Source organism: Lepisma saccharinum, chromosome 21, assembly GCF_977018435.1.
Source record: "Lepisma saccharinum chromosome 21, izLepSacc3.1, whole genome shotgun sequence".
Classification (NCBI taxonomy): Eukaryota; Metazoa; Arthropoda; class Insecta; order Zygentoma; family Lepismatidae; genus Lepisma; species Lepisma saccharinum.
Genome location: NC_139249.1, coordinates 55,492,904 through 55,514,084, shown reverse-complemented (window position 1 = coordinate 55,514,084; position 21,181 = coordinate 55,492,904). Strand labels below are relative to the sequence as shown.

At 39.5% G+C, this 21,181-nt stretch overlaps 1 protein-coding gene across 1 annotated transcript in view; it reads left to right on the top strand.

Moving 5' to 3' along the window:
- LOC146004283 (transferrin-like) overlaps positions 1-21,181 on the top strand; it is a 61,317-nt gene that overhangs the window by 1,027 nt on the left and 39,109 nt on the right. The window lies entirely within an intron of this gene.

The window sequence follows — 21,181 nt, the reverse complement described above, 5'->3', positions numbered from 1 at the left end:
AAAAAATAGGATAATTTTGCGTAAAGACTGTTCCTCTAGCGATATGTTAACTGTCAAATAGTCTTAATTTCTTCAAAATTCGGCAACCCCATAAATAACCATGCTTATTTCAAAACTGACACCTTTATCAGGTGATACTGCACGTATAGTGTCACTGATAATTTCACACAGGTAAAAAGGCTGAAGCGAAAAATCGTCAAACCGGGTCTGCCACAGATCAGTTAGTCCTGGTCGAGCCTACGGATTTCTGTTCAGATTGCTTTGATTTTTTTTCAAATTCTCCTAGCAGAAATACTAATTATCGTAGTATTTTGGTAATCATTGTCACACGAAATTTGAACCTTCCTTAAATTAATAAGCACTATTTGAATTTTGAAAAAAAAAGTTGCTTGTGTTGAAAAGAAACTTAAAAATTACCTTACGTAAGCATGAGCGCTCCCATGGACAAGGCATTCTCCGTTGATAGAAACTACAGTAAGTATCGTGGACTAATGGGAATGAATGTAGAAGTAATGTAGAACTTTTTTATAAAGCATTTAGGGATGTTTTAATGCAAAGAGAACTAAACCTGATTAAACAGAAGTATATGGAAGTGAAAAACAATTATCAAGGAAACACAGTAAGGAATCGCTAAAGCTCCGCAGAATGTTTTAACAGACTTAAATAGAAATCTAACCATGTAAAAATTGCATACGTAGTATGAAATCTAATATTTACCCAAAATTTTTCAGTATACGATCAAAATGTAATTTAGAAATTCAGAAAATGTCGTATGGTCACTTTCCAATCTTCAAATCTGTTCATGCTATGTTTAAACACTGTTAAATTTTCTTCCACATGGCAGGAAAATATTCGGCCTTATCACGTGCTGAAGACCATTATCTATACTGTGAGTGTTTTGCCACAGGTAATGTGGTCTTCAAATGTCTCCTATTTCAGATATCTAAATGTCTACTGGAATGACTTTTCAAGGTTTCTCTAAGAAATCGCTAAAGTCAGTGTTAAAAGTAAGTTTCCATTAATAAGTTGCGCTGTTTCAATTTCTGTTAATATGAAGACAAAGTGAAAAGGGTTTTGTTAACCGAAATTGAGTGCTCGCAAAGAAGTTCTGCAAAAAAATTAATTGTATGCATACAACTAGTAAAATGAAAATCTAAAACACATTTCTTCATATGTACACCCGACCATGAGATTTCTTTACTGTTAAACAGCTATTGTTCTACTCGTATTAGATTTTTAATTTTCAATTTCATGTGCGATGAATTCTTCGTAAACCTTGTGAAAGTAGGAACTTTCTAATAGTTGTCAGTGAATACCTATTGCTCCTTAAACAGTATTGCCGGATTCATAAATTGTACAGCTCTAAGCATATTAATACAAAATAATTTAGGTCAAATTTAACTAACGTAATTTAAGTCAAGGTTGCAAACTTAACTATAGTTTGCAATTTTTTTCTAACTTTTGCGTTGACAAAATGGTCACACTGCAAGATCTGAAGAATTACTTTCAGGAATATTTGCAAAAACGTGGGCATGCGCACGGGTGGAGCCAATAGTGTCATGGCACTACCAATTGTCCATGTTTTGTGAGAAATGGAGTTGGATTTAAATTCCACTGTCTAATATTAATTTACTTATTTTTTGTTCTTTTAACTAAATTGTTTTAACTCCACTTATGCACAGTTTGGCTAATCTGGACTGGACCTAGTGTAAAGTGGGAACAACCACTGTGCCACCACCGGGTATAGAACCCGGGACTTCTTGATTACAAGGCAATGTTACAATTTCGCCATTAGGAAGGCCATTTAACTTGCACAAACGTGAATTTTTACTGTGGTTAGTTAATTTAACTGGAAACCGGTTACATTCATTTCGGTCCTTGCACGAAGGACTGAAGGAATGTTCATTTATCTCAAGTTGCACACGCGGAAGAACATTCTTAAATTTTTCCATAATTTAATCAATACTTTGTTACACGGTTGCTATTACTCACGTGTGCTTAATTTTACGGAACAAGAACTTTCATTAGGAGTAAGACGAGCTTAGAGGTATTCAAGGCTGTTTCAGTACAGTGCACAGATTGATTTGCTTTATTTTACTTCGCTTCTTGTGCCACTTTTGGCTAATTTGCGAAGATGGGGAAGAGTGATATGATTAAATTGATGAATGGACACTCGCAAACATCCATGCCCAAGCCAGGATTCGAACCCGGTACAGTACAGAAACTTCGCAAGTCTGAAGCAGTGGCGAACACTCAATATACACGCCTATTCCTGCGAAATATCACATCAAAGTTGTGTAGAAACTTAGGGGGTGGGTGGGGTGTCTTCTATATATGTATATATCTTCCGCTACCTCTCCAAAGCGGTGTTCACCATTGGACAGTAGGTAGGGATATGTCTGTGTGGGAATGCTATATTTTCACTTTTTCAATCCGAATTCTGTTCAGTCTTTATCCATTGATGGTTATAATCCTTACCAACGTCATTGAACTCTTTCATTCTGTCTACCTACGCGAAGCATAATACATTCACCTAACCTGTAGTCGGGAATGTAATTGCTTATTTTGGAGTATAGATAAAGTATATAAATTTGATTTTTATTGCACACACAACTTGTAGCACCACCAAATGTTTAGGGTTGTACACGCCTAAGGCCAAGAATGTACAATTTCGTAGACCTTAAAAATTTAATTTGCAAAAAATAAATTTCCGTATTTAAAACCAGATTCACACACTCTTATCAGAGAACACTGGTTACGTCAGCACCAGTTTAGTGGACTTGGACTATCTGAATATATAAAGCCCACAAACTGTAGTCTAATCTAAAGGCGACTTTAGTGGCAACTAAATTAGGCGGGAGCAGAAGTTCGCGCTGATGCCACGTCGGAGCACAACCGTGTGTGTTCGGAGGTTTAAGAGAATGTAAGATGTCGTTGTAGAGTTGGTCTTTGTAATCCGTGATACAATTAACTGACAGTATTTACTCGAAAGGTCAGGGATGGCACAAAAGTGCCCCGTAGAGAGGTCGGTCTGACGCTCGAACTAGGCAAGCAGCCCAATGACATTGGCACACAGTGCGCGGGAACTAGCTCTCGCTTTGCTTCTTTCATGTGTGGCACCAGCGCAATTCTGCCCAGCCGCCTATATTCATAGCCGTGCGTTTAGTCTCACGGGATCGATTAACTGCGACAAGTTGTCAGTTACTTGGATGTGAAAGTTGCTGAACCAGTGTTTCTCTAGTGTCCCGGAGGAACTACGGAATCTTAATTGGTCGCGTGCGATAGGTAACAAACGACAAATCCTATGTTTTTAATGGCTTTCGTGCTTACAAAACTGCTGGGGTGTGCGGGATGGAAATTCTTTTGGTAGACTGGAATGGGTCATGATTTCCCGACATCGGAGTAACTTCCAGTTCTACGAACTCTTCTCTGATGTGATTGTTGGAAATTTAGGAAGTAAAACCGCTTTTTACAAGAAATTTTAGATTCAGAAAGCTTCATGAATTAAGCACTTTTACTGCAAGACACTTAAATTTCCTGAACTGGTTGGTTTTCCGATAATCTAAATAGTTTCTTGAAGTCTGGATAAGATTTTTTTCCCAGATTCCGGTACAGACATTCCCGGATACCTCCCAACACACGTAGACTGCTGATCTAAAAGTCAGCCAAAATTGTTAGCCTGTTTTACCTGGGATGTGTATCAGATTTCATACATAAATTAGTAGTTTCGAGAATTGTAGTTCCGAAAAAGTCTGAAATATAATTAAACTAGAAATTTTAACAGATCAGCATGATTGATCCAAGATCGGATTGTCAACTTTTGTTAATGCACTGAAAGCACTCGGCTCTGGATTTTCTTAATATTAAGAGCTGCGCCAATAATGGAAAGTGCAAAGAAAGTACTCAAGGTACACTTAGCCTACTTTTCTCGGTGAAAAGTTGTATCAAGCCATTACCTCGAAAAGAAAATGTTTACTAAAACACTAACTCAAATCCGTTGTAGAGTTTAAAATTGTGAAATGCCTGTTTAACATGGTTCAAAATTTCTAAACCTTGGTGATTGCACCAGAGAGGCGGCGAGGGGTGAACATCTGTAGTCTAGTATTCTGCTCTCTCCCAGCAAACAAGACGTGACAAATGCTTTTTAGCCCGAATAAACGTTTTAATGCTATTTAGGTGTATACTAAATGCATAGGGTTACCAGATGTAATCTTTTCCTGGACATGTCCTAAATTTTAGCCTTGTTTTTTTTTCTAATTGATAAAATTAAGTGCACTTTCTGTGCATGGCGCCCTGCTTCAGCCTTCCTAGCCTAACCTTCGCTACACTCCTAACTAAATGTGACTTTCCCTACTGCTTCTCATTTTTTGTGGTGTTATCACTACCTAACGAAACTTGAAATACAATTGGACTATAACCACTATCTTTTCTTATGCTAACATTTCCTCCCACGCAGTTCTGTTCATACAATTAACTAGGGACCTACGATTTTTGCAGAACACGATTACAGAGTGGTTTGGAGCTTTAAACTGTCCAGTCCCGATTAGCCTTTTTGTATATAAAGTAAACATTACAACAAACATAAAATCGTGAAGTAAATCAATTTCTGTAAGTTTTGCTAATTAACCGCATTTCGTACTTACAAGCGTAAAATCCCACAATAAAACAAAAAGTTGCACGAATGTGAAGTATCCTTGGATTTTTTTTTTAAATGGAAGATTTAATTAGGTCCCATGCTGACCCGTTCTATCCCTAAGACAAATTTTCAAGGACAAAGGTGAAAGCGCAGTGTTTGGTATGGACTACCTCTCCTTGTTTGTTTTATTAGCGCTGTCGTGTCAAATACCTAAAAATGCAGTTACAGCGTGCTACAAGAGCTGTTGCGTGAGAGAAATTTATTCCGGTACTCCGTAAATTAGTGTGTAAATATTGCAATTGCGAAGGTAACGTGCGAACGTAGAAATTCTGTACTTATGGACGTCCACAGGCAGGGTCAATTGGGAATCACTTAAACGTACACCTCCATGGGGGAAAAAACTAAAAGGTGGCTACTCATTTATATTAGTAACCTTATCCACTTCCCATCTTTTGTCAGTTTTTGGTACAATCTCTTTGCGCTTTTTCCTTATCCTGAATCATTTAATGTTACAGGGTTCCCTCCAATTTCCTATTTTTCTTAATCTTTTATTTCTAGTTCTTCCGATTCTCCTTTACATACATTATATAATTCGCTTAGACTTTCCTCACTTATTTCTCTTCCTTTTCCACTTTCCATCTACATCTGCCTTTATTTTCAATTTCATCTGGACACGATGGAAATTTGCCAACCATTAAATAATATTGTCATGCGTTTACGATACACAATAACTATTCCCTGAAGACTGACAGATATCGCCGAAATGTTGTACTAAAGATACGATGATTAAATCATTTCTTTTTACTAGTTGCCTACATGGGCATGGGAGAGCAAGCCCCTTCTGAGAAATTATCAGCCTAAAATTTTATTTAAAGTAATTTTAATTTATCTAATTTGCGTTAATTATAATGGCCTAGTAATTAAAATAAAACTGATACAGGTCGTTACAGGAACGGGATAACGTCAATTAAGTGTTGAAGGGTAGCAGCACTAAATTGGGAAAGTGACTTGGTTGCCACGTTGACGTCCGTGATCACCTACAAATAGTAAAGGTTTTAAGATCTTGTCATATAACGTGGGTTTCCATAACTGAAAGCCAATCTTTCCAGCAGAGTTTACAATCAGTTCAAAGGTCAAAGTTGCGTGTGCAGAATTTTTTGGGGGGGGGGGTGGAGGGGTCAGCAAAGCAGAAGATTCCCTAGAACATCACTACAAAACAACCTCGTGCAAGTGCATAGAATGAATATAATGATACACGTTGTCCACTACGCCAACGGGGAGGACCAGACATCTTTTTACAAAGATGTGACATGCCAGTAGTTCAATTATCACTTTCTCCAATCACACAAAAACTCTATTTATGGTTGACAACTAATTTAAGAGGGTAGATATTGGAAATGGAATCTAAGGGAAAATTCCTATCTCCTCTCCCTTCGGTTTGGACACTAAGAAGACGTACACGCGTTTCTCGAATCCCTCTTGTTTAGATTGCTTGATTGATTTGCGTTATTTTACTTCGCTTTTTGTGCCACCTTTGGCTAATTTGCGAAGACTGGGATGAGTGATATGATGAAATTGATGAATTCACACTCGAAAACATCCATGCCCGGGCCGGGATTCGAACACGGGACCCAAGGCGGCGTAGCGCGATGTGCTAACTACTTCGCTACGGGGGTCTCCCTTGTTTAGAGAATCGGTCAGAGTGCGATTTGTGATTTTATCAGAGGAGATTGACTTGTTTACTATCTTAATCTCGTAGACTTTACAAATAGCTCCCAAGAAAACTGTATAATATGTTTCCATTAAACCTTATATGCAGTATCTTTTCTACCTATATACGGTATTATGTATGCTTATAATTTGATGTGAAGTTCTTTAAAGCTATTCTTGATATTAAATGGAGCACAAACGAGCACCATTCTAAGTTAAATTCTAAAGACAAGCTACGACACCTAGATTCGGGGAAAAAATTCTACCGTGCATGTGACAAGATTAATAATTGACACTGGTTAATACAAATGTTTTAACTGCATCTAATTTGAGTATTGCTTACTTAAAAATTACATAACAAACTTAAAATGTTAAACTCAAAATTCTGTTGATTCATATTGTATTCCTTGAAGTCGAATACCCAGCACTTGAAGTGGAAAATGTTAGCTGGGGGGATGTTTGGTCAAGCCTTGGGGTTAGCTGGGTTGGGGGGGGGGCTCCTATGGTTTAATATGGCGACGGGGATGCTTTGCAAAAATTTCGCTAGCTGGGAGGATACCATCCCCCGGCATCGGCCCCTCACTTCGAGCACTTCTAATACCGCCTAGTTAGCAACTCAAACTAAACAGGAATGAATAGCAACGTACAGTGGGATCCACTGGTATTCTGCGGCAAATTGTCAAGGACTATTTTCATTAATTTTTCTCTTGCATGCTGTTTTTAAGCGATAGATTTTTATGTGTGCTGTGCAGAAGTTAACAGCTTGTTTTGAATTTTATTTTAATTCTTGAAGCTCTTATTGCGCCAAATAAAGTGCGCGAACATGGTGGACAATTTGCACGGTAATACTCGTGGATCCCACTGTACCAGTGTTGCCAACGTTTAATGAGCAGCTTTCTAAATATTTTTTTCTAAATTGCTTAACGATGTGCGCATTTTATATGGGGGTTATTCTTGGGTAAACAAAAAGTAATCGACCAGACAATTCGATTATCGCAGGCGAAAAAGTAACTTCCGGGTTGACCAAGTTTCCCATATAAACAAATGGAATACGGATTGCCTTCGAGCTTATTCTGTTAAAAAGATCTGATACAAAATGGATCACTAATTGTAACTTTTAAGGAGAAACAAAGGTACCTCGAAGAAACTGACAAGTTCCCGGAGCTTTTGGATGAAGATTTTTGGAACAGTAGTAATGTTTTCAGAGATAATGTTATATTCTACCAGCGGGTTCGTCAGGAACTTTACTTTTCGTCAACTGGATCTAAAAATTATTTTTGTTATTTAATCAATTCTTTATTAATTTCTTAAATTTTGGCAATCTATTCTTATACAGTCTTTTTACCTATTAATGTAAATACGTATAAATAAAACGTATAATAATGTAATAAAATATTTATCATCAGACACTTGGTTCGGTGGACCCCCGAAATATATTTCTAGATACGTGCCAAGCACACACACACAGCAGGATATATATATATATATATATATATATATATATACAGGGTGTTTCTAAAGGTCGTTTACAACGCTTGGGAGGTGATTCCTCACACGAAAACAAGCAAAAAGTCTAAGTTCCATTTTTACGACTGAGGCTTCGTTTCCGAGATAGGAGCCTCGCAAAAGGTGACAAAGTGAACGTCACACCTGACTGGGACGAATACTATCACAGATAGAGAGGCGGTTCCAAGGGAATCATAAAGGAATCGTATGTGCTCAGTCCGGAAGTCACTATGAAAAGTTCACTGCACGCATGCGCAATGGAGTCCTCAAAGGAATTGGGGATTTCCAGCAAGAACAATGCATGGAAAAGGTATGTAACGCAGCAAGAAGGACCGTGACAATGAGAAATGCGTTCAAGACAACACATCCCGACCTCAAACATCAAAACATGAGCACCGAACACAAAATCCGAAAAGTTGAGCACGGTTGCATACCCCAGTTACACGCGAGGAATGAACGAATCATGTCATGTGGCATACGAGAGACACACTACTCCACCAGGAGGAGGGAAAGAAAAACACAATATCAGATGATTGCGACAACGTGTATTTTTACACGCAACAACTGCGTAATATCCCCCCCCCACACACACACACAACAAACAACAAATGCTACAATGTCTTATGCACAGACAGTGCGTGTCACTGTACACCAACTGAAGATGTCACTTTTACCACACAAAGGGGGTGGGGAGCAATACCAAAAGTATTCGCACGCGATCATTGTGACGTAAAAGAGACCAGTTTTGGAAGCGCTGCACAGGCAAGTCTGGCTCTCCTAGTCTACGTTTGACCTTCATGACTGCTCTTCCCGCGAGAGGAGCTCGAAGGGTTGGTTCTCTCCGGCAGTCGTTCCAGTCGTGTTGCAGGTGCTGGGATATGATCAGCAGTTTGCTCTAGGTTGTCATACGCATTGAAGAGTACTAGTATGTTGTATTGAAAGAAGTTGACGTGGTGGAGTGGGCAAGTCAAGTATCGCAATAATTGGTCTGTGGTGTTCGTACGGTGATACGGCCAATTTGTGCAGTGTGCCAGTGTTAAACAAAAACAATAACTTTCCAGTTCCAGCTACCTATTACACAGATGGCTGCGTATACGACCCAGCAGCTAGCAGACATTGATCTCATGTATGGGGAGGAACGTGGTAATGGCCGTGAGGCAAGGCGTCTTTATGGAGAATGCTTTCCACATAGACGTTTACCATCTCACACCTTCTTTCAGGTAGTGGACAGTCGACTGCGTGAAACAGGGTCAGTGTTACCACCACGGCAAGAAGTTGGAAGACCCCGAAGTGTACGCACACATCAGTTTGCAGAAGATGTGTTAACAGCGGTCGCAGAACATCCTGGCACCAGTACGCGAGTGCTCGCTCGGGCACGAAACACGTCTCATGTGAATGTTTGGCGAGTGTTGTGAGAGGAAGGAATGCACCCTTTTAAACTGCAGAAAGTACAAGAACTGTTACCTCGTGACTTTCGCCCTCGTATGGAGTTTTGCCAATGGTTGTTGCATCAGCTGGACACAAACCCTCACTTCGGGGCAAACGTATTGTGGACAGACGAAGCCATTTTCACCAGGATGGATGTCTTCAATAGTAGAAACAGTCATGTATGGGACTTTGACAACCCACATGCACTTTTTTGGCCCATCACCAGCACAGGTTTTCAGTGAATGTGTGGTGCCGGATAGTACATGATCATTTAATTGGACCATACATTCTCCCTGTTCGCCTGAATGGTCGCACGTATCATGCATTTCTTAGTGAGATTCTGCCTGAACTGTGAGAGACCGTACCTTTGGCACTGCGGCAAGAAATGTGGTACCAACACGATGGTGCACCAGCTCATTTCGATTGTAATGTACGACATTTCCTGCATGACGTGTTTCGCAATAGGTTCATTGGTAGGGATGAGCCTGTGCCTTGGCCACCGAGGTCGCCAGATCTCAACCCTCTCGATTTTTTCTTCTGGGGAGAAATGAAAACCCTCGTATACGACACACCTGTCACATCAGCTGAGGACCTCGTTGCTCGCATCAACATTGCCGCCGCGACGGTAGCAGATACACCTGGCTTGTTTGCTCGTACTCGACAATCCTTGATTCGTCGCTGTCATCTCTGCGTAAAAGTAAACGGCAGACATTTTGAAAACCGTCTGTGATTATTGCCCTCGGCAAATACCAGTGAGAACACTCTTGGTATTGTTCCCCACCCCCTTTGTGTGGTAAAAGTGACATCTTCAGTTGGTGTACAGTGACACGCACTGTCTGTGCATAAGACATTGTAGCATTTGTTGTTTGTTGTATGTATGTGTGTGTGTGGGGGGATATTACGTAGTTGTTGCGTGTAAAAATACACGTTGTCGCAATCATCTGATATTGTGTTTTTCTTTCCCTCCTCCTGGTGGAGTAATGTGTCTCTCGTATGCCACATGACATGATTCGTTCATTCCTCGCGTGTAACTGGGGTATGCAACCGTGCTCAACTTTTCGGATTTTGTGTTCGGTGCTCATGTTTTGATGTTTGAGGTCGGGATGTGTTGTCTTGAACGCATTTCTCATTGTCACGGTCCTTCTTGCTGCGTTACATACCTTTTCCATGCATTGTTCTTGCTGGAAATCCCCAATTCCTTTGAGGACTCCATTGCGCATGCGTGCAGTGAACTTTTCATAGTGACTTCCGGACTGAGCACATACGATTCCTTTATGATTCCCTTGGAACCGCCTCTCTATCTGTGATAGTATTCGTCCCAGTCAGGTGTGACGTTCACTTTGTCACCTTTTGCGAGGCTCCTATCTCGGAAACGAAGCCTCAGTCGTAAAAATGGAACTTAGACTTTTTGCTTGTTTTCGTGTGAGGAATCACCTCCCAAGCGTTGTAAACGACCTTTAGAAACACCCTGTATATATATATATATATATATATATATATATATATATATACACACACACACACGTGTTAAATTGATAACGTTGAAATACTTCGATTAAAAGTGAAATGGAGAATTTTCGAAATTGTGTATTCAAACAACCCCCATAATTTTGTCGTGGAGAGGGCTTAATTCCACCACTGGTTCTACCAGAGTATTGTGGTTCCGCCACGGCTAACAACTTGCCTGACATAATAAATTAAATCTTTTAAATTTGTTACATCAACATATTCGCGTTAATTTTAAAACTCGTAAAATATTTCATTGGGTTTATTTACTACCAGCGATGAAGTGCCGAATCCCTAGTGTTGGTTCTGTCTTTTTCGCTTTACTGCCTGAATCCACTGATTTTTTCCGTATCTGGTCTGTCCAAAAACGATGCATAGATACTTGAGATTTTTTTTTCGTTCCCGACCTCATGTTGAAACAAACAGCCATGCCTTTTCTGCGAGACATTACCCTTACACCTTCGAAATCCCAGTTAGTTTTTCAAAACAGGAAGTAGCATCCCCGCCTGCGCCGAACACGAACGAAAATGTAAACATCCGGTGAATAGCCCCCATAGCTCTGGGACTTTAAAATTAACTGAACTTGAACTCGATGCATCCATATACATACATTTACAATATATTATATAGTTTACATATCCAATGAGCGGTAAATAATATCCCTGCTTGCAGTGGCGGCGATTAGGGATGTGGGGTGGGCAGTTTCCCCCCACTTTTTGCAACTTTTGCCATCGCACTATGCTAAACCTTATCTATCAAGGGAAAGTAAACTGTCCTTGCCCCAAGTTTTAGAACCCAATCGCCAGTTTTATTTGCGGTGGGATAGTTAGACATTCCACCAATCAAATTGCACCCTGGAATCTGCTGTGGCAAGAGTAACTACAAATATTTCACTATTTTTCGAACGTGAGCACCCGTGGTCACGCTACGAGAAGCATTCAATTGTTTCCCTCACTGCCAGGTCGTGCTAGTCACGGGAACTGATTCACTCTTCCATCCTGCTGCAGGCACCTGCAACCTGCAATTACTGCGGTAATTCCCCGAATCAAGCTCACGTGTGGAAATATCACTTTCGATTTACGGTTGCAAACGTATACTTAAGTTTTAATGTAACGGAAGACCATTTGTTGCATTATACTCAGACTTGAATACGCCAATTTGAACATGCAAGAGAATCGCCTCATTACTACAGTAGCTAGTAGGTTGCATTGCGAAAAGCGAGCGCTATTGACTTGCAGCAATAAATGAGACTGATCAACTTAAAGGTGAGTGCATTATATTTGCCGGAAATTTTAAATGCAGATGGTGGTAGCAAGGGGGCCCAGGGGGGGCACTTGCCCCTCTTGAGATCTGGAAAGACTTAATTAATTCAATTTTTGAAATTGTAGCGTGAAAACCTGGACGAGTGGTGCCGTGAAATAACAGCAGATTAAGTACCTACGCAAATTATTCTAGTGCTGGGAATGTTTTAAGAGAGTTTTTTTGACTGGGGGAAAGCATCACCCCACTTTTCCCCCACACTAAGCACTGTTGCCCCCCCCCCCTTCCCCTGAGCAAAACAAAATCCTGCGGGAGGCCCCTGGTAGTAGCCTATGTCCGTGGCGGGTTTTGTTTCGACTAGGATATTCTATTCAATTGCAATTACGGAAAATTAAATGACATTGGCTATTTTTATTAACATTAAGTAACATACTTTACTATCAGATTTGTTTGATCTCGTAGATGGGATATTAATCTCGTCTGACTCACCATGCAACCCATAAGCAGTTACTGCCACATCTGGAAAGATACTTTTGTGGACCTAAAAAGCAACCAGACCTTGAATTCATGAAGTATCTCAAATAGTCGACTGTGTTTAAATTTATTGCAAATTACTTCGACCTCAAGAAAAATCTAGTGTGTATGATGGTGCGCATACAAGGTTTCTAAAAATGGATACCAGTAGGTCAAAGCTGGTCACTTTGTCACTAGCAGTCGCAACTTGCAAGTAACCGGAGTCTAGATGGTATAGTCGGTAGGACATCTGCCACGTAGGAGACCTTTATATTCCATGGATGATCTTGAGTGGGAATTTTTCATTGTCTCTACATAGATTCATCCAGCCTTCTAATCTACCTGGGAGGCAAAGGCTACCAGATCGTGGTGCTGATCGCACCTCGGTCATGGCAGATTGAGAATATGTGAAGCCCGACCTCTACACCATGTATATGCCTTCATAGCACAGGGCGACGCTTGATTTGTCAAATAGCATCTCCTAGAAATTTGTATTCAGTGTGTCTGGAAATTGCACCCCGGGTGTTACCGGTATCTTAAGTCAATTCCTACACAGGTTTAAGCCTATGCTGGTGCCTAAAGGGGTGCACGAATTTGGGGCGACAAATTTGATCTATCACGTAACGTTATCCGGAAGCTTCCTTTATCAGGCACGTAGCCAGAGGGAGGCCTGAATCCTATAAATATTTAATTTAAATAGTGTATAGTGGTAATTAATTGTACTTCCTTAGCAGAACTAAACATCTTGTACAATAAGTTGTAAATATAAGGAGAAATTCATCTCCAGGGCTTCTACCCTCCACTATTTCGCCTATAAATGGCGGCTGCTTGTAAGGTATGACCCCCCCCCCGAAATAAAATTCTGATTGCGGGCCTGTCTTTTATAATTTCATGTTCTTCAATTTAGCTTTTAGCCTAAAAGGGCTGTGCTACTTATTCAAAGGTTAGTTCACGGTGCGAAATCCTGGGGGACTTCCCCCACCAACAATCTTTGCCTCAAAAATTCCCCGGGGGGGGGGGAGTTTTTGTTATAACAAACAAAAGATAAGCAATAACTTTTAATTTTAAATATACTTTACTAAGAAGAATATCGAAAGCACACAAATTAGTGTAGTTGAGTATTGAATGCATTCTCTCTCAAGAAATCATTAACAAATCTACATCAATACGCACAATAAGAGTAAAACAAGAATGCAAGAAAATAATAACTATGAAATCTAATTGATTTGTATTAACATAAGCCACAAACTAAACAAAAACTTACACATAATAAAACCACTTCAACTATTTCGTAACTTATTAACATCGTTACCAGTTAGTAAAGCAATTAGATAGCTGATTTGTAATATCTGATATGTATAAAAGTATCAAATTAATTTAATTTATGTAATTAATAATAATATAGGCCTATTTTAATTGAGTAATTTATTTTTACTTTTAATAACACTACAAATATGTATATCGTATTATTTACACATGTTTGTGGGGAGGGAGTTTGTAGATGAAGTACTTTCTCCCTCCACACCAGTTTTCAATGATTTCGCACCCTGGGTTAGTTCCACGAAGTTAAACTTTCGACTGAAAAATGTCAACTAAAACTTCTGAGAATTATCAATAAATGTGTGGTGTTTACTACTCAACCTGTCTAGTCTTGCCGCTAACTGGATGAGAACTTGAATATGCATTCGATATTTTTAAGAAACTGAAATTTCTTCGCACAAAGGTAGAAAATATTCTAATGTAACAGAAAATAAGCCGCCATGTCGCTCCTTGCCGTGCTAATGTGCTCAACTTCTCAACAGAACTCAAACTACGAATGAAGCTTGTAAAAATGTTTCTAGTACAGCTCTGATCGCCAACAAGCAGGGTCAGTAGCGTAACTAACAGGGATTGCGCCCCCCCCCCTCCCCGCAACTTTCAGCTGTGCGTCCCTACGCCCCTACTTTTTTCTTTAATAAAGCTTTCCTTTCTACAGTATTAATTCACGCCTACATTTATATTAGGTATATACAAATATGAAAATACTTTTTTGAACTTTGAATCAATGTAAAAACTGGTGCGAAAGGTTTAGACAACAAACTGTTAAAAAAATATACGTATTTTCAAATTCAAATTTTCTTCATTGAAGGGCGAGGTTCAGCCCGTGGCTGTTCTTCCACGTAGCCCAGTTTATACATTTAACTTTTTCATAATTACATATAAGAATACACTGTTATTACAAAAATTACGATATTTTTAAATGTACATTACCAGTCCTCTGCGTTTCTTGATGGAAGCAAATCCTTGTTCTAGTTTGGTCAAGTCAGTTTTCGAACCAGATTGCTTCCGATGCTTAACAGCGCAAGTTCTCACTCACCATTGTGCTTAAGTAATTTCTGATCAATTTTAGCTTGGAAAACGACTTCTCAGCTGATGAAGACGACACAACACAGGTAGGGTCAAATGCAGCATATAAACAGTGCATACGTCAGGAATGCTACTAGCCAGAATATTTTTATATCAAGAGGAATTCTGTAACTTTGCTGATGATCGACGTGATCCATCTTTTGATTTCAGTTGATCAGAACGTGACCAAATTCTGTCTCCTCGTTGGCTGCCATGTGGCTGGGGGTTTTCTACGTTGCCACGTTCGCACAAACACACGGACAGGCTAGTCAGCTGTTGGCAAGCTCGGGAAAAAAGCGTCACGCGAAATTAAGCACGTACGTATCAGTATGCTAATATATGTTATTTCCGTCGTAAAGTGATAATTTAACGAATCTAGAAGTTGGAATCTGAAGTTTCTTGTAGATTGACGAAAACTTCCCGTGTGAATTTTACATTCTGGCAAGCATGAAACATTTTATTTTCCTGCTCTACACAGCAACCGAAAACCTTCACTGAAAGAACCTTTGTTGTGTTTTTATTATGGTACATTGCAAGCATCAGCTACCGGCATCTTTTTACTTATGTTGTATCGTATCACAATTACCAACAAAAGAAAATGCGTCCTGTGTATGAACAACACTGTGGCAAATCGTTCTCTCTTTGCCTTCTTTGTCACGCAGCGATTCTTAAAGCTTCAGAACATACAAATGAAATGTATTTCTTGAAAATTAGGGCAAATTACGTATAAACAAATTACGTACAACTTAGTTTCGTTAACACGTTTGTAAATTATATTTTGAGGAACCTACAAAAATTCACCTCTAAAACAGAATTTTACAGCACTGAGTTACTGTATTACGGAGAAGAATTTATCAAGAACAAATAAATTGTGTGTGAATTGATTGATTGAGTTGGTGTTTTAAAGTCCACTTTATGCACACTACGGCTAATCTGGAATGGACCTACAGTTGGAAGTGGGATCCGAACCACTATGTGCCTCGACAGGGCATCGAACCCAGGACTCCTTGATTACAAGGCGACGACGCTTATCCTACCACTGTACCATCGGGGAGGCACATGTGGGTGTGTGAAGTGAGTTAATTTTGGAAGCTACATGACAATAAAGTTCAATAAAGTACAACGAAACGCTTGGCAATTGCTCGATTTTCGTAACATTAATGATACATTTGGTACATGTGTTATTAATGCTTCGAGCTACCTGTATGTAAAAACATAAAAAATGAATGAAAGAACAGAAGTAGTAGTTAAAGAATCAGTTGTTTTTTCTTACCGGCTACCATTGCAGTGGCGCTATCCCAAGATCATCTGAGCTACTACTGTCACTGCTGTCTTCCCGCCCAAGTGAAATTACAAAATCCTCCATTTGCTGCTCTTCAACTCCTTCCTTTTCCCATGCTTCGGAAATAATCTTCATTGTGTGTTCTATAGCCGAACGCCACCTATCTGCTGTCACATCGCCGATAGCTAGTTCTGTCAATTGAAAAATTTTAGACGGTGTAAAAGGTGGCAAAGTGTTCCTCTTGCTACCAGCCCTTTGACCTGTGCCCAAATAAATCCGATGAGAACAATGGAAGTGTTCCGTTGTTGACTGTTTAACCAGATGTTTAATCCTACACGTGTTTCTGCGGACTCGCGAAAATCCTGAAGTAGGTCAATCCGGCAACAGCGCGTCGCTACCAGAGTGGGTGGTTCCACGCCGCTTGCTAGCGCGTCCAGACTGTACGTCCCGAAAACAAACTATTTCTCTAACTACAGTGCAAGATAAATTTTCTTCATATTTATCCCAGAAATTAAGCCCCGCGACAGGTTAACTTTGCAGCAACTTTTCGCATATAATAGACCCAAACGTGCACACAGAATGTAGTCCTGCTCCAATACTGCCGATTTTCTCACTGTCTGTGATATGAACAGCTCGGCAGTTGAGGCAAAACTGGCACGGGAGATGCTGAGCGCTGTTTTTACGCGGATTAATACATACAACCTGCTGCAAACTTAACCTGTCGCGGGGCTTAGTAGCGGATTTCATTGTTGGTTGGTTTTTCCGTTAGGGCGTGGGGCTTGAGAAGGTGAAGCTTTCTTTGATTTGTTTCATACTCTGGAATCTATTGTTTACTTGATTGACTACAATAGCTAAAACACGGTAGAAAGCGAAATGTTCTTGCCTGTCCGACTACCCTTCTGCGACGTAATCAATGACTTGAACTATTCATGTAATGAAGGTTTTCTTCTAATCTGGTTTTTCACTTTCTACTTTTCTAGTGATTAACATTTTCTGTTTGTAGTTGAAAAAATTAAATGTTTGGTTGAAAATATATTTTAAAGGAAAACTTTTGTTAACTATCGGTCTTTCTTATTTTAACATTCTTACTGAGCCCGCCCGCGCGGCGGGGGTTGCGGGGGTGTTGTTTACCACCCGGTTCAGGAGCCAAATACTAATAAATTAGGGTGGGCAGATATAAAGTTTACGAGTTTCGATAACTCATATTCTCTCGCTCTCTCCCATTCTTCCGAATTCTTTTATGCTTCTTTCGCACTTTCTCTCTGCTGATTTTGGTCTCCTTGATGGTGCATTATCCCAAACGCTAGGTTAAAGAAACCTAGTCATGAATCGAAGTTCTTTTGCATACTATATAGAAGTAACGCGAAGAGATTTTAATTCTGTTACATGTTTTTCTTTAGATACATTTTTCATCATATGTATGATTTTGTACTCGCACCTCACAAAAAGTGGAATTAGACTAGATCGATATTGAAATACTTCTAGCCACAGAAATGTTAAATCCATCACAAATCTTATGTTTCAAGTTTTGAATACCTTGCTATCATTTTTGCTATCTTACTCGGTAAACTAATGTAAATACGGAGACAGCGAAACTTCTTGTAGGATGATAATTTGTGAGCCATTCTAGTATCTAAAATATTCATAAGAAAAATATGGACAGTCAAGACAAGAATTATCTTTATTGAAACATTCTTATCTAACAAGTACTTATTAACACTTCTTGAAATTTTTCGGGTGGGCAGAGGGAATTTTGGGTGGGTGTTCGCCCACCCGTCCCTAGTAAGAAGTAGCTATAGTTGTAAAACCCTTTGCGTGTTGTGAACACTACGAGCAGTTATTGGGAATCATCGAGTGGAAGTCGCCACAAAAACAACTAGAAACAAATGCAGTAATTCTAGGAGTTGGCGCAAATTTTATTGACGCGTGATTTTCATGTAGAACTGGCAGTAATTGCAGAAATATTGCATCTAAAACTTCACAAAAAACATGCGGGGGTAGGCGGCATTTTTACACTGGCCAAAGGACACACAAATTAGACCCTGCCCCTGCAGGGGGAAATTACCGCCCACAACTTCTTGTCTGCTTTTCTTCGTCTTGTCAAATTCACAACCGTAGCTAGGGGCGATCTAACTGAAAAAGTTGTAAAATTGATTGACTGATTTGTCCACTTTATGCACAAAGTCGAATCGGGACTGGACCTACAGTTTAAAGTGGGATCCGAACCACTGTCATGTGCCTCCTCCGGGTATCGAACCCAGGACCCCTTGATCACAAGGCGACGATGTTACCACTACACCATCGGGGAGGCACAAAAGTTTTAAAAGAGAATGCATTGGCGTCCCGTGAAATTATTTGTGACCTATTAAACCAACATTGATTTCAGCCTGCAAAAAAATTGGATCAAAACATTTTCTTGCTCGCTTCGCTCGCAATATATAATTGTTTTCTGTAATGTATTGTAACTTACCAGACAGAGAAATGACTTCTTAATTGATTTTGTTTTAAATGCATGAACAATTGTTTTGAGGAAAGGGAGCGTCCAGAGACAATTTATGTAATTTTTGCTGTTGGTTTATTGTGAGATGGATGAATTGGATATGTAATGTATTTAAATAATATATGTTGTATATAATATGTATTAAAGAAACTTTGTGTCCATGTTGCATATGTGAAACATATATCGTGCATGAAAGTTATACATGTTAATGTAAAGAATTATTTGGAATGCATATATCAATCATTTTTTGGTTTTCAAAAATAGTTTTTGTGCTCGTTTTCAATTATTAATGTGAAATTGAACGTGTTGAAAAAAATAATTAAAATAGTTTGTTCGAACACAAATGCTTTAGCACCAACTTCTACCCCTTTCTTGCATAATTAACGAGAATAATAATATTGGTCCCGGATTCGAATCACGGCTTGGGCATGGATGTTTGAGTGTGTCCATTCATCAATTTAATCATATCACTCAATTAGCCAAAAGTGGCACAAGAAGCGAAGTAAAATGAAGCAAATCAATAATAACAATAATAATAGTTATATTATTACTAACATTATTATTAAAATTATTATTGGTACGTTTATCCTGGTACTTACCTCCCTCCCCCCAGACACAAAATCGTGGTTGCGCCTCTGATGGCATGTGACATTCGATTGAGACTACCTGTGCTTCCTTTCCCATGGAAACCATATCTGCTTCTTTTCGATCTGTTGATCTGTTCTACAGCGTCGCAGACTATGGGTGATGCCAATGAACATCTATAACTTTAAGGTACTTTCATACTTGCTGTTGTTAGTGTTTCCGCTATTAACATTCAGTGTAAACACTATTTTTGGACACTCTGTATTGTTTGTATAAAAAGTGCAAGTTTAGGTTAGAATTGATTCTCAGCGAGGTACCAGATTAAAATTTGTTCTTCCCAACTACAACTTCTGGATCCGCCACTGCTGAAATCTTTCCAGTCCTAAAGTTGGAATAGTTGTGTGTGCGGTTTCTTTAATTACAACGCAACGCTTCAATCTTTTAACACCATTTAGTCTTCTAGGTCTACCCACTTGACGTTTCAAGGCCTTCTGCAAAGCAGTTGTATACTTCACCCAAGGTCACTCGCATGCAATGCCAGCACGTGGAGGTCAAAGAAGATATTTCCCTGGATATGTTAATCCTGGCACGGGATACTAATCTTACGTTAAACCTACTAGAGCCAACGCCAAAAGAAATAGCCTAATTGTCCACAATCGCGGGATGTAGAAGAAAAAAGAAATGGTGATGAACAATTTGCCTTCTATTGTCTTTGCCGTTGGCAGTATATTGTTGACTTATTTGAAGTGAAAGTAACTCAAACAAACTCAGCCTATTAGCGTAGCTTCTCTTGTATTACAATGGTAGCCTGACACATTGGTGGCGTGGCACTGATTTCGTAAGCAGTGCTCGAAGTGAAACTGTATGTATGGGGATGAATATAACTGGCCTGAAGACTCGAGCAAACATCCCCAACAGGCCCACAGTTAGGAGAGTGCAACTCGTGCTGCCACACATTCCTCGGGCTTTTAAAATATGTAAAAAAATATTTCGCCTTTTGCTCATTCAATTCTTGTGCAAACTTGATCACGTAGAAACTACATTAGCAAAGAAGAAACTCCATTTGTAATCTGCTTACGTCAGGGGTGCCCATCCCCCCAAGGCCCATGATTCACTCCCCCCCAAAAGGTAGAACATCCCCCCCCCGTTTATGTCTAATTACTCAGATTATTTTTGTCACTATTTGCGGGAAAATATAATACCAGAGGTCAGGGGCGCCGACTTGTCAAAATTGTTGGGGGCACTCCGATCTCTGAAATAAATTAATGAATGACTCGCTCCCTCCCTTTTTTAAGTTTTGGCCTCAGTGTTCGGAATCTCGTAAAAGCCCACGAATTCCTTAAAAATATTAAAATTTTAATTTACAGTTAGAATGCAAAATTTCAATTGTTCACGAATGGATATGTCACAAGTTTCGTCAACCATAATAGCATATTCCCGACTTTTAATATCTGCTACTAAGGAATGCAAAACAGATCTCCCTAATATATCAATGATCTCGTTCTGAATGTCATGAGTCATTTGTAGCCCGAAAGTCCCATCCACTCTCCTAGTTCATGCAAATCATCCAAAACAAGTCCGTTTTCTGTGGTATGAGAGGAAATGGTGTAATTTCCTGCCATGTTGATACTGTGCTGGACTTAACATGCTCTTTGTTTCATACATTTGATGCTTATATTCATCAAAGCATGTTTTTGTACCTTTTAACTTACATGTTCAGTAATGCTTTGCAATTAAAATTTGACTTACCAGTTGTTTTTTTCTTTCCTTTTGACCCTTCAATTTACCACTATAGCAATGTGCCAGCAAGTATTTAAAGTCATTACAGTTTGAAACAGTTCGTTCGGCTTCCATAAGTAATGTACAGAGC